The following is a 13,985-nucleotide window of genomic DNA, read 5'->3' as shown; positions in this document are numbered from 1 at the left end:
TACCATACACATGCGCGCATACACACACACACACACACACATACACACAAGACTTTTGCATAACACTTCTACGATTTTTTTATTATCAGTTAAAACAATGCATTGTTCAATGAATAGTGTTGCAAAAATTCATACATCTTGAGGATATATAAAACTACCATCTCAAGGTTACACGAGAAGTAATTCCTGATGGGTTCAAGATGTAAATATTAAAAATAAACTGCAACAGTACAAGAAGAATGTATATCTTCAGTGTGGAAAAGACCTGCCTAAATTTCATATGAAACAAGAGAAGCCATAAAAAGTTATGTAAATTAAAATGAAGTAGCCTCTTTGGCAATATATACTATTACAGAGTCAAAAACAAACATCAAAAAGAAACAAAAGAAAAACAAGAAAAAAAGCAACATCACTAAAGAACATCTGGTACCAAAGGGGCTGTTTCCTTCAGAGTTCCTTCAAGTCCATAAAAAATTCAGAAATTAATTGATAATTTGTAAAGAGCAATACAGTGGACAGTTCACAGAAAAAGCAAGTATGTATGAATATACATAGAAATAATAAAAATAAGCTAATTTTTTCTTTTATTCCAGTATCATAGTGGTCTGCTGCCCTCTGATAACTCATAGATACTGAATAAATTACAATAAGCATTTTTACGATGTATGTCTAAGTTTGTAAAAAATCAGGGGAAATCCCAAAGAACCTACTTAGATAGAGGTAGCAAATTGAAAACAGCAAATACTAAGAAAGGGACAAGTATCCAAATCGGAAAACTAGAGCACTGAAAATTAAGATGCTCAACTCTCAAAGCTCTAGTTAAAGGGCCATTTGGGAAAAAAGAAACTATTCTTGAATAATGAGAAGTGAGACCCACCCAGGCGTTCCAGCAGTGCCATCCAATAGGACTTTCCATGTTTAAGTGTTTTATAGCTGTGCTACCAATACAATAGCCACCAGCCATATGAGGCTACTGAGCACTTAAAATATGCCTAGTGCATACTTGGTATTTATCTAAAAGGATACAGGTGTGCTATTTTGAAGGGGCACATGCACCCCAATGTTTATGGCAGTGCTATCAACAATAGCCAAAGTATGGAAAAAGCCCAAATGTCTGTCGACAGATGCATGGATAAAGAAGATGTGGTATATATATATATACAATGAAGTATTACTCGGCAATCAAAAAGAATGAAATCTTGCCATTTGCCATTTGCAACAATGTGGATGGCACTAGACGGTATTTTGCTAAGCGAAATTAGTGAGAGAGAGACAAATATCATATGACATCACTCATATGTGGAATGTAAGATTAAAAAAAGATGAAAATAAGGGAAGGGATGCAAAAATAATATAAAAAATAGGGAAGGGGCAAAACATAAGATACTCTTAAATATAGAGAACAAACTGAGGGTTGCTGGAGGGTTGTGGGTGGAGGCATGGGCTAAATCAGCAAGGGGCATTAAAGAGGACACTTGCTGGAATGAGCACTCGGTATTATACGTAGGGGCTCAATCATTGGAATCTATTCCTGGACTCATTATTGCACTATATGCTAACTAACTTGGATGTAAATTTAAAAAATAAATAAATAATAAAAAATAGGCCTAGCACAGTTAAGGATTTAAATGTTTAATTTTGTTTAATTCACTTTTTTTCCCTTTTTTCTTTTATTAAGTAGGCTCTATGCCCCATGTGGGGCTCAAACTCACAACCCAGAGATCAAGGGTCACATGCTCTACCTAATTTAAATTTTAAAACCACACATGGCTAGGACCTATGGTATTATCACAGCTAAGAGTCCTCAGCACCAGTAAAAAGTGGTTACACAAAGGTTTCTTTCCATGCAAAATGGAGCTAACAATGAAATTTAAAACTTAATTATCTTTAGAAGAACGTTGTATAGAAAAAGGAAAATTAATATGGGGTTAGATATATATTATTTACTGGTTATGGAAATACTAAGTCAATATATTAGACATATTTTTAAATTAAAAATAAACTTAAAAGAACTAAATAGCTGGTCACTAAGTCCATGTAAACTGGGATGATGTGTGTGTGTGCACACGTGGTCAAAATGAAAACATACTAAGTTCATTGAATTCTTCAGAAGGAAATTAGACACTGATTAACCATACAAATAATAAAATTCATAGTTGGATTTCAAGTATAGCTGGTTAAGAATATAAATAGAATGAAAAATTTCGTGTCTAGTACAAAGGAGAAAACCTAAATGGGAAAAAAATGATTGTTGAAAAAGTAAGTACGAAAGGAGAAAAAGACAGAAAAAAGGAAGATAACAAAAAATATAAAATAAGACTGTAGAAATATATTCAAATATATTCACAATTATCTTAAATGCTAGTAAAATAATTCAACTGAAAGACAGAGATTGTTTAGTTAGATTAAAAATCCACTCCAACTTTTTCTGATTATAAGATGTTTATTCCAAACATGAGAACATAGAAAGACTACAAGGGATGGTCTGGAAACACATACAGAAAAATGGCAACTATAAAATGCTGACAAACTGTCATTAGTATAAAACAAAAGAGATTTTAAGGTCAGAAGAATTATCAGAGATAAAAATGGTGACTACAGAAACATAAAAGTTTTAATTGACTTAGAAGATATTAAAATTCTTGGGGCACTTGGCTCAGTTGGATAAGTGTTTGACTCTTTGATTCGATTTTGGCTTAGGTCATGAACTCAAGGTTCATGAGACTGAGCCCCATGTTGGGCTCTGTGCTGAGCATGGAGTCCCGTTGGGATTCTCTCTGTCCCTCTCCCTTTGCCCCTCACCTGCTTGCACACTCTCTCCCTCTCTCAAAGAAACACAATTTTACGAAAAGAAATTAAAATTCTAAATTTAAATGCATTTAATTAAACATCTTACCTTAATATGTAGAAAAACAGAAGCTGATGAACCCATGATCACAATGGGTTATTTCAACACGTCACTTATAAATTACTAACAATACGGCACCATTTAATGAACATACACAGAATTGTACTGTCAATAATTACAGAATAAACACACATAGAAACTTCATTAAAAATTAACCTCACAAAGTTCTGAAATGGATATTTTATACATTACAAAACCTCTGACTAATGCAATGAACTGAGAAAACAACCACTAAAGGATAACCCTTTTTGTATGCAAAAATCTATTCCACATTCTTGAAAATAAAAAATGTGAAGAATACAACCTTACAAAAATATCAGGCACATCTTATTTATCTAGAAATAGTAAAATATCTCTCAAAGAAATCCTCAAATGTATACATAATTTAAAAAGCTGAAAAATTTGATTACACTAAAATTAAGAACTTCTCAATAATAGACCCTCAAATATGAGAAATATGTATAACATAAAGAAAAACTATTTCTACCCAAATTACATAATTTTTATAAGCAATTAAGAAAAGTATGTGCAACTCAATAGAAAAATATGTGTGTGTATGTATTTCCTAGAAAACTAAAAAAAAACAATAAAGTTTAACAATGCAAATTTTTGTTAAAGATATAAAGATCACTCTCACAAACTGTTGATAATGTATATAAGTACACACAAAGTTGAAAAACAACATGGCAGTATCTAATAACATACAGACTGCAGATTATTGGCTATTGAAAAAATTATTGTAAACACATTGGAAAATACTAACTAAGCTTTTTGTTTCCATATCTACGATTAAGTTTTATAAGACTGGAAGAAAATTAAACTTAAATCAAGTGCAAAGGTCACTAATGAAAATGATATTAACAAAAAATAAACAAAGTTGAATGCTTGACTTGATTAAAAAGGTCAAATATAATCACTCAAGTTTTACCATCCGTAAGAACTAAACTATACCACCAATTTTTTAAATCATATTTTAAATTATGATCTGTGTCTCCCTCTCTGCCCCTCCCCTGCTCACACTCTGCCTCTCTCTCTCTCAAAAATAAACATTAAAAAAAGTTTATTTTTAAATTATTAACAGACTTGGCCTCATTTGTTCCAAGACTGTACTATTAGGATAATAATTAAACATGAAATTTGAATTCTTTATTAATATACTTTCTATAGTGAAAAAGGAGTTTTAATGTCTATCTTAAAAATTTAGCCCACTGAAGCTCAATTCTTGCAGAGGAAGTACTTTTTTAAAAAAATTTTCTTAAGGTTATTTTGTGGAAGAGAATGCACTTGCACTCGGAGAGAGAATTCCAAGCTGGCTCCACACTGTCAGAGCAGAAACAGACCTGGTGGGACTCATCCCAGGAACTGTGAAATTATGACCTGAGCTGAGACAAAGAGTTGGGAGGCTTAACCGACTGAGCCACTCAGGTGTCCAGTATTTTTTTTTTTTTTTTTTTATTAATTTTTTTTTTTTTTTCAACGTTTTGTATTTATTTTTGGGACAGAGAGAGACAGAGCATGAACGGGGGAGGGGCAGAGAGAGAGGGAGACACAGAATCGGAAACAGGCTCCAGGCTCCGAGCCATCAGCCCAGAGCCTGACGCGGGGCTCGAACTCACGGACCGCGAGATCGTGACCTGGCTGAAGTCGGACGCTTAACCGACTGCGCCACCCAGGCGCCCCTTTTTTTTTTTTTTTTTTTTTTTTTTTTTTTTTAATCAGGATTCAATCTGATAAAAATTTTGCCAATTTATGCAGAGAGATAGTAGGTTCATTAACAAAAAGTGATGGAACTTTTTAAACTTACTCCAAAACAGAGGTTTGTGGGGTTTTTGTTTTGTTGCACTAAACAAAAAAATAAACACACAAAGATAACTTATGAACAATCTTGGCTTTGGAAATGCTGAGTCCATAATTCTCCCTGAATTATCAAGAACCTGTCCAAATAAAGTAATTTCTCTACTGTTTCAAATTTGTTTTCAAATTTCTATTGCTATCAGAGACATTAGGCTTATATCAATTATCTAACACTTCTGAATATGAATAAATTAAATACTCCAGTATAAAAATATGACTATGAAAACATACTCTCTGTCATACACATACAAGTTCTCAAAAAAATTTCCATATAATACATTCTAAAAATACTTAAAATAACTTTTTGTTTCTTCTCCTAAATCTGACTTTGTCTGTAGAATTTTAAAACCATTTCTCAAATATGACATTTCCAGTAGCAGTTAATTTTCTTTTTTAATTATATAGTGTGTATGTACCAAACGAGTGCTCAACTTCCTGACATTCATCCCATCTATACTTGATGAATGTCTCTATTTGCAAATGGTCACTAGGTTTCTTTATTTAGCACTGCATTTCATGGAAGATTAAATCTCCCCACTGCCCTGAAGTTACTGCTCTGAAGTTTGATTAGTGATGTCGTAGAGAAAGATTTTTCAGACAATCTATTTACCTTTTCATATTATAGCAGTAATTTGAGGTTATATAATGGTTAGAAAAGCTCTTCTAGTTAGAAACTCAAATTTAGACTGTTAGATCTAGCTAACTACTGCACATGAAATTTTGGTGCCTAAAGCAGGCAGATGAAGCAATCAATGCTCATTAGGAAGTATTATAGTATATCTTTGTTTTATTTGACATCTTAGAAGAATTCTATAGTTTATGATTCAATTCTAGAAATGTCTTCCCCACTTAGCTTTCTGACAATTCTCCTCTCTCATAATATTGCTGTTTCTGGCCCATCACTTCTTACTTTTCTATTTGGCCTTCTCTTTCCCTACCTAACCTCTGAATTCTGCAGTTTCTTAGTCCTTAGAACTAAGTCTTGGTTCTAAGTCCTTTTCTTTTTTCTATCTGGAATGTCCCCTACTAATTAATGAATTAATTAACAAATGATGATTAAAGGCCATCTATAAGCTATATATGACCTCATTGAGCCTTGCTATTTATAGACTAATTATGCTTAATTTCATATTTTAACTTAGTATTTTCCTTTGAATTCCTTTTTTGTAGATTCCCTGCCTAAATATCTCAACTTTGATAGCTGATAGAACTCTCACTTCTCAGCATATCAAATTCACATTCAAACCAAACAAAATATATAACCAAAAGAGTGAGAATTTATAAATGGGAGATGGTAACTTTTTTTTTAAATGTCATTTATTTTGAGACAGAGCGAGAGTGTGTACATGATCCAGGGAGGGGCAAAGAGAGAGGAAAAGAGAGAATCCCAAGCAGACTCTGTGGTATCAGCAGAACTTGATGTGGGGCTCAATCTCACAAACCCAGAACTCATGGCCTTAGCCAATATCAAAAGTACTAAATATGGTACCTTATTTTATTAAGCATGGGTGTTTATGACCTCATTTTCTTTATAGGATCTTTATAAGATTCTTTAAATCTTCAAGATTTAAAACTATTCCAGAATATGTCAAACTAAGGTTGTTTTTCAGTTATCTGAACCTGGAATGTAGTAAATTCTTGTAGTTAATAGGTTAAAATATATATATACACACACAATTTTCAACAGAAAATTCACCAAAAAAAAGACGTAAAAATGGTCCTCAAACATATGAAAAGATGTTCAAACTCACTGATAACTAGAGAAACGATACTGAAAATGGTATTAAAATACCATTTCTCAACTATCAGACTGACAACAATTTAAAAACATGACAATATTTTTTGTTCATGGGGATTAGGGAAACAGGCACACTGGTTCGTTGCTAATGGGAATGGATAGCGATACAATCTTTCCAGGGAAGTATTTTGGCAATACACAAAAAAATCTTCATGTACACTTACTTTTTCACTCAGTAATTGCACTTCTAGAAATCTTATTGTTAAATTAACCTCTAACAATACGAAAATAAGCACAAGGTTATTCACTGCAGCACTGTTTATAGCAAGATATTGGAAGCAATCTAATGTTCACACACAGGAGGATGTAAAGTCATACAAGACTGCAGTACATGGGGGAGGACCCAACCAGAGCTCAGCAGATCCCCTAATGTGAGAAGATAAAGGTGAGAGACTGGTAGAGCAAAGTAAGTAAAGTTCACAGGGCAGACCACTGATGAAAAGAAAGCTGCCCAAAGAGAGAAATGTATAAACCTGCAGATGAGCCCTCTCAGCACTGATCAATACGTGTCTGTGAGGAAACTACCCAAAGTCAGGGAAAGAACCACCCAGAAGCCTAGAAGCAAAGGTGCTGGAATTCACATAGAACTGGAAATAGTGTCCATTCCCACCGAGCCAACTGGAAAACCTCATGATTCAGTCATTGGGTAGAGTACTCAGAAGAGCCCTGCCTCTGTTGTGGAGGAATAATTAGTCCTAAATTGAGCATTGCTGTGTTCCCACCTAACAAATCTTAAAAGACAGACCTGAAATGGATCAATATATTCCCAAGTAATTTATTTGATCCCGTAAGAAAGTTCAAATATATTTATAGGAGTTAGAGGGGAAGAAAAATCTCTTTCTCTAACCATCTTAGGTTCTCCAGCTGGGGATCTATAAATTAGATGGGCCTAAGACAGATTAACAAAAGAAAAACAAGTATTTACTAACATGCATTGTGCATATAACACATGAAGAGTACACAAGGTGAGTAACAGAGGTTTGGTTAGAACTTGGGCTTAGGTAGCATCTTAACAAAGGAACAATATGTTTTTAGAGAAGTGACAGGACAAACAAAAAGGGTTTCCAAGGCTGGCAAATTGTGGGAAGGCAAATATATGGGAAATTAATGACAGACAAGGCTAGTTAATAAAGTTTATTATGTAAATTCCTCTGGTGCTGTCGCTAAGTTGATAAAAGTCTTAAGTTGTCTCCAGTGATTAACTTGTGTCCTTCCCGGTAGAGAGGAGAAGAGGGCACCTTTATAAATTTATGTCCTGCTTTCAGGCAAATAGGGGACAGCAGACAGCTTTTTCTTGTATCTGCTTCTTCTCAACTGCTTTCTGCTCAAAATAAGTCTTATACAAAAATACCATATTTTTGGGTGACTTATTTTGCCACCCTACAAAACACAAAAATATTGAGCACCCAACAAAGTGGGATGTTTCTTATTAGAGACTAACAGCTATGCCAAATCTTGGGGCTGGTCGACAATAGAGAAGAATCTGGTTTTAAGTTTCCTACATAAGCCATTTGCTCCACGTTATGCATTTAATTGCGTCTCTCAGTAAAAAATATTGAAATCCAAACTCCCAAACCTGTGAGGATGACCTTCTTTTGAAACCGAGTCTTTATAGATATAATCAAGTTAAAGTGGGGTCATAATGGATTAAGGCTGGCTTGAATCCAATGACTGAGGTCCTTATAAGGGGGAAATTTAAAAACAGACACAGCGGAGAAGAAAGCCACTGTGAAGACTAAGGCAAAGACTGGAGTGATAGATACATCCATAGCCAAGGAACACCAAGGATTGCTAGCAACCATCAGAAGCCAGGAGAGGCGCAAAGGACAATTCTGCCTCAGAAATTCCTTGGGAGGAATAAACCTTGTCAGCATCTTAGTTTTTAGCGTCAAGCCTCCAGAACTGAGAATACATATCTGTTGTTTTAAGCCTCATGACTTTTAAGTTTTGGTACCTCGTTAAGGCAGCGCTAGGAAACTAACACAATTAGTTAAGTGTGAGATTCTACAACTGCTCCTTGGTTCTTTGTTTAATAATCAGTCTAATAAACTCTGACTATGCAAAGAAGACATGCAGTTAATTTGGAGGGTACTGAATTGTTCTCCATTGTAGAGAGAGGGGAGATTTTTGATTTAGGGAGAGACAACCAGAATGAATGGGAATAAGAAACCTACAAAGGTGAGGCTCTTCAAGGAGAGGTGAATTTTGAAATTACTCAGTGATTAGATATGGCTGCTGAATGACTTTCAAGTTCTATATTGTTCTGTGCTGTGCTACAAATGTTACCCACATACCACCCTTGGAACCTCGGTCACAATTTTATATTGTTATGCACTCATTCTCATTTGGGTGGTTCTGTGGGAAAGGGATAAAGAAGAATGATAGCTCAGCAGGAGACAAAATGGAGTTTGATATAAGAACTGAATTTTAGACAAATATTTGAAATAGATCTTTTCCCCCCAAATCCCTGGAGATCTGAAGGAGAAAACTGGCCTCCCATGCTATATTAAATGAAAGTAGAATGAATTTTAATTAAATACTAATTGAATTTAAAGGTCATGGTAAGCCATCAAGCTGGAGTCAAATGAGAGTTTGTAGAGTTGATAATTGAATTTCCTAAGTGTCTTTTGCTACCAACACCCTTTATGAATAAGTTGGCCTTTAACCATGTTTTATTTTTGAAATGTTCTATTATATTATTTTAATTCCTATCATGTCTATGTTAGCCATTCTGTATTTTTGATGACTGTGCTTAGTTATGTATGCTATGTTGATTTTATGATTTAGCTCTCAGAGTAAAATAATTTTTCCAATGTCTAAATAATCAGGCCTTCTTTATCTTGCCTCCCTCCCATGTCCCCCACTTCTAGCAACCAGTGGTCTGTTCTGTTTCTACTAATATGGGATTTTTTTTTTCAGATTCTACTTGCAAATGAGATACAGTATTTTTCTTACTCTTTCTGACTTATTTCACTTAGTATAATGCCTTCTAAATCCAATCATGGCATTGCAAATGGCAGGATTTCTTTCTTCTTATGGCTAAAGAATATTCCTGTGTGTGTGTGTGTGTGTGTGTGTGTGTGTGCGCGCGCGCGCGCGCGCGCGCACGCGCACTGTATTTTTTTTTTTTTTTTACCCATCCGTCAGTAGATACTTAGGTTAACCTGTTTTTAGATTTTGGCTATTACAAATAATGCTACAGTGAAAATGGGGTTGCTGACATTTCTTTACAATAGTGACTTCACTTCCTTCAGATATATGCCTAGGAGTGGAACTGCTGGATCATACAGCTCTATCTTTAATATTCTGAGGAAACTCCATATTGTTTTTACATTCCCAAGGACTGCTTTATCTTTGGTTTTACATATTTACATTCTCAATGACTGCTTTATCTTTGGTTTTACATAATAACAGAGATATTTATGGTATTTTATGGTTCATTAATATGTTCATCTAAAGAGTTTTACTTGTTCCTTACAAAAATATGATTTTTAATTTTTTTTTAAGTTTATTTATTTTGGGAGACACAGGGAACAAGTGGGGGAGGGGGAGAGAGAGAGGGGTAGAGAGAATCCTAAGCAGGCCCCACAGTGTCAGCTCAAAGCCCGACACAGGGCTCGATCTCACAAATCATGAGGTCATGACTTGAGCTGAAATCAAGAGTCAGATGCTTAACCGACTGCACCACCCCAGCACCCACAAAAATATGATTTTTTAAATCAGATTATTGTCTTCTTACAGATTAAAAAAAAGATGCAGAGAATGATTTGCTATTCTCAAAATGCTGGAATGTGGGAAAATTAGAATTCAAACTCATGTTTATTGGCACCAATTTCCATAGTCTTTCAGTATAATACATGTATAAAATACATTACCTCTTACAAAATTTACTCATGATTTTCACTTATGAGCACACAGTTAATAGTGTTAAAGTGTTTAGCCAATGATGTTTTGAATCCTAAAATTCATTTGCTTTCAGGATAGAAAGAAAAGCAAAGAGAAAAAATGTATTTTTCTCATTTGAAATAAGGCAATGACTCATCTTTAAATAAGGGCATTTGGGGGGAATTGGTGATGAGAGTACTAATCATAATAATTCCCCAGAGAGACCATTTCAAATTTCCATTCAATGAAAGATGATAAAAACCTGAATTTCAAGGATAAGTTATCCTTGAATTTACAATTGTTATACTTCTATGTGGTTAGACGTTTTGAGAGCTATTTCATTAAAGTTGAAAATATACATCAATTGTGTAAATATAACTTTAAAGAGTAAATAGAAAGAAATGTCTTTGTGTTGGAAAGTTACATTTGTTTGTAAGAGAAAATAAGAAAGTAAATGCAATGTTTCTCTAATCTTTGATTCATTTGTTATTAAAACAGTAGCTTACAAATCTGAATGTCTGATTTCATAGAAAGTACAATTATTTTGAATCATAAAAGCCTACACAGTGTCTTGATTAAATCAAGATGTTTTCCAGCATAGAACAATGTGCCATTGATTTTTGTCCTTCTAATGTTCTACACTGTCAGAAAACTTAAAAATGACCTTTTATGCTGTAATTAATTTGCCTTTTTGTGGCAATTATGTATTATTTTAGCTCAGAAGTTATATATACAACGTAAATTTCTATGAGAATAAGTGATTCATTTAAAAAATCTTATTTTCAAGGCTGAATGAAAGCAGCTATATACATTGAACTATACACTAAAATATTATATGAACTGTTTTTTAAAAAAAATACTACTTATCTGAAATATGTGAAAACTTTAAAAAAAATGTATAATAAAGAGAAGCATTTTGAATAATTTACACCCATCATATAAATAATGAACATATGGTACTGAATTATTTTTTCACGAGTAAAACATACTTTCATTAGTTTAGCCAACACTAGTACACACAATTTATTACAGAAACCAGATGAATTAGTAAAAGTGAGGCTGTGTTCTGGATATTTTAATTGTTCTGTGGCAAATGGAATTAGTTTGGGGAAATGCCACATTTACTACCATTCTGTTCTGTAAACAGTTCAATGAACAGAGCACCAGACTTAAAAATTCAAGGCATTCATTTATTTGGCAATAAATGTAGTCAAAATGCAATAGTAATTGCTTTTATTTGATACAATCATGTGGAAAATAATAATCAGTATTTAAATAAGAAATTCAGTATTACCTTAACAACGTAATCAGAGTGGTCAAAGTTGACTTTCTAGGCACTTATAATGTTAAACACACTTGATTAATTCTTCCATAAATAAGGAAACGTAAGTTCTATAACACTACCCCTTTAAAATCACCTCAAAGATGAGCCATTTAGAAATAATAAATAGAAGAGAGAATGAGGAGTCAGGTATGCAAGCTGTGAAGCTTTTTTATTTTTTAATTGGGATTATATTCAAAATTTAGAAGAGAGAGTGAAAACATATTACAGACTCAAACATGTGGCCTATTGCTAGGCATCATTTGTCCCATCTGGGTTCTTTGCCTCCTTTTGTGATTCACTTGTGCTCTAAATCTGATAGATAAAAGAAGCAAAAAAAAAAAAAAAAAAAAAAAGACAGAAGGAGAGGAAAGGAGAGGGGAGGGAAATGGAGGAGAGGAAGAAGGAAGAGAAAAGGAAAGAAAAGGAAAAAGAACAAAAGGAAAGAAATCTACATTTTTTAGAACTAGTCGAACAAAAATTTCCATCTAGGACCTTTTGTATATACTTAGGAGCTTAGAGAAGGGATCTTAAAAAGAAATCTAATAGATATTCATTCTGTGTAAGTCTAACAAGACTTAGCATTAAAAGCAAAATTTATTATCAACCAGAAGTGTACTAAAGTGGCTTCTCTCTTTGCTCCTTTGTTCTCTCCTCTTCAGGGGTTTTGAAAAGTATGATGCATCCACAATATATGTAGAGTTTGGTGAGGCAATGGGCTTTTGGACCCAGGTCTTCTGATGGGCCTATCCCTACATACAAATGGGAAAGAAACTTGAGATTTCAAAAAGTTGCTCTAGCACAGGCACCAGCAATTGCCATCATATAAACTGCTGCCTTACCCCACTTCAACTTAAATTAATTCCCATAACTTCCCTGACTTCATTTTCACTGGCTTTGAATACAGACAGAATTATATAGCACTTTATGCTCTTTAATACTTTGCTCAATTGGAACTTAGTAGCTTTTGTTTCTATATGGTAACATACTGTCTTCTAAAAACATTTTTTAAACAAGCTTCTGTCTCTTGATAAGCTTCTGCCATCCCATCTGCACTCTTCCAGTTTTATGTGGCCTCTGGTTTCAGCACTCTCTCTGGGTCCAGTGTTGTCCGGATTGGTAAAATTCTCTGAGAACAGAGTACTCCATAAAATCACATCCTAAGTGTAAACAGCAGGAATGAGATAGGTGAAGTGAAAATGTGAGCTTTCTGGTTTGTCACTTCATTCTGCTGTTCCTCTGCCTCCCCCATGGTCTTCCATTTGCTTCCTGGCTTCAGAAGGAAGAATTCCCTAGACATTTTTTTACCCCTTTTATTTAGGAAAGTTTGTTCTCAGTTGGCTAGTTGCCATTTTGGAAGGTAAGTGACAGATGATTTAATCCTCAGAAGTCTGACTTTTCTTAATTAAAATACTCCCTACCATCACAAATAGTGCAAGTACTAGCTGCATTAGAGCAGTTGATAATCTTGGTACCTAAATATTTAATTTCTGTAATGATTATAATGTAGCCATGAACTCAGAATAGTGACTATTTAGAAGACCAGCTCCTTCTTACAAGCACATGCATCACATCAAGGAAACACCTTCTCTACTTACTTTGAAGGTTAGATTTTCTAATTTTACTTTAACAAACTTTCACCGACTTTCCAGACTTTCACCAATGTGCAATAAAGTATACAGACATGCAGACCTGCCGGATTTTAAATAGGTATTAGGAATTGGCTGGAAGTCAGTCATGCTTAGGCGTGAACTCCTTAGCTTTAGTTTTATTTTGCATCTCTTAAAATCAGGGGGAGGATGGTCATATTTTCTTCAACTTTGAATTTCACATTCTTTTAAAAGAGAACATGCTGGCTTGCTGGCTTTGAGCATGGTAAATGAAATCCAGAGTAAGACCATAAGCTACTGTCATTTAGGAGCCTTAACAGCACAGTGCAGTACTACATCCCCAAACATGGCTCATGTATATGCATATGGTAGATGCCAAATATGTATTTGTTAATTGTCAAATATAATATCAAACGATGATGGCAATGTGGTTGAAAGTAGATTGTTGAGTTAGAATAACTAGGCCTAAAAAACGATTCCAGAATATATAGGATACTTCCTGAGAAGAAGCACAGGTAGGGGATTGATAAGAACTTACCTCATTAACAATTAAATGGCTATGATAAGTTAGACAGAATGATACTAGCACAAGGTCAGACAAACAGAACT

Source organism: Panthera onca, chromosome A2, assembly GCF_046562875.1.
Source record: "Panthera onca isolate mPanOnc1 chromosome A2, mPanOnc1 haplotype 2, whole genome shotgun sequence".
NCBI classification, from domain to species: Eukaryota; Metazoa; Chordata; class Mammalia; order Carnivora; family Felidae; genus Panthera; species Panthera onca.
Note: the sequence above shows the minus strand (reverse complement) of the source record.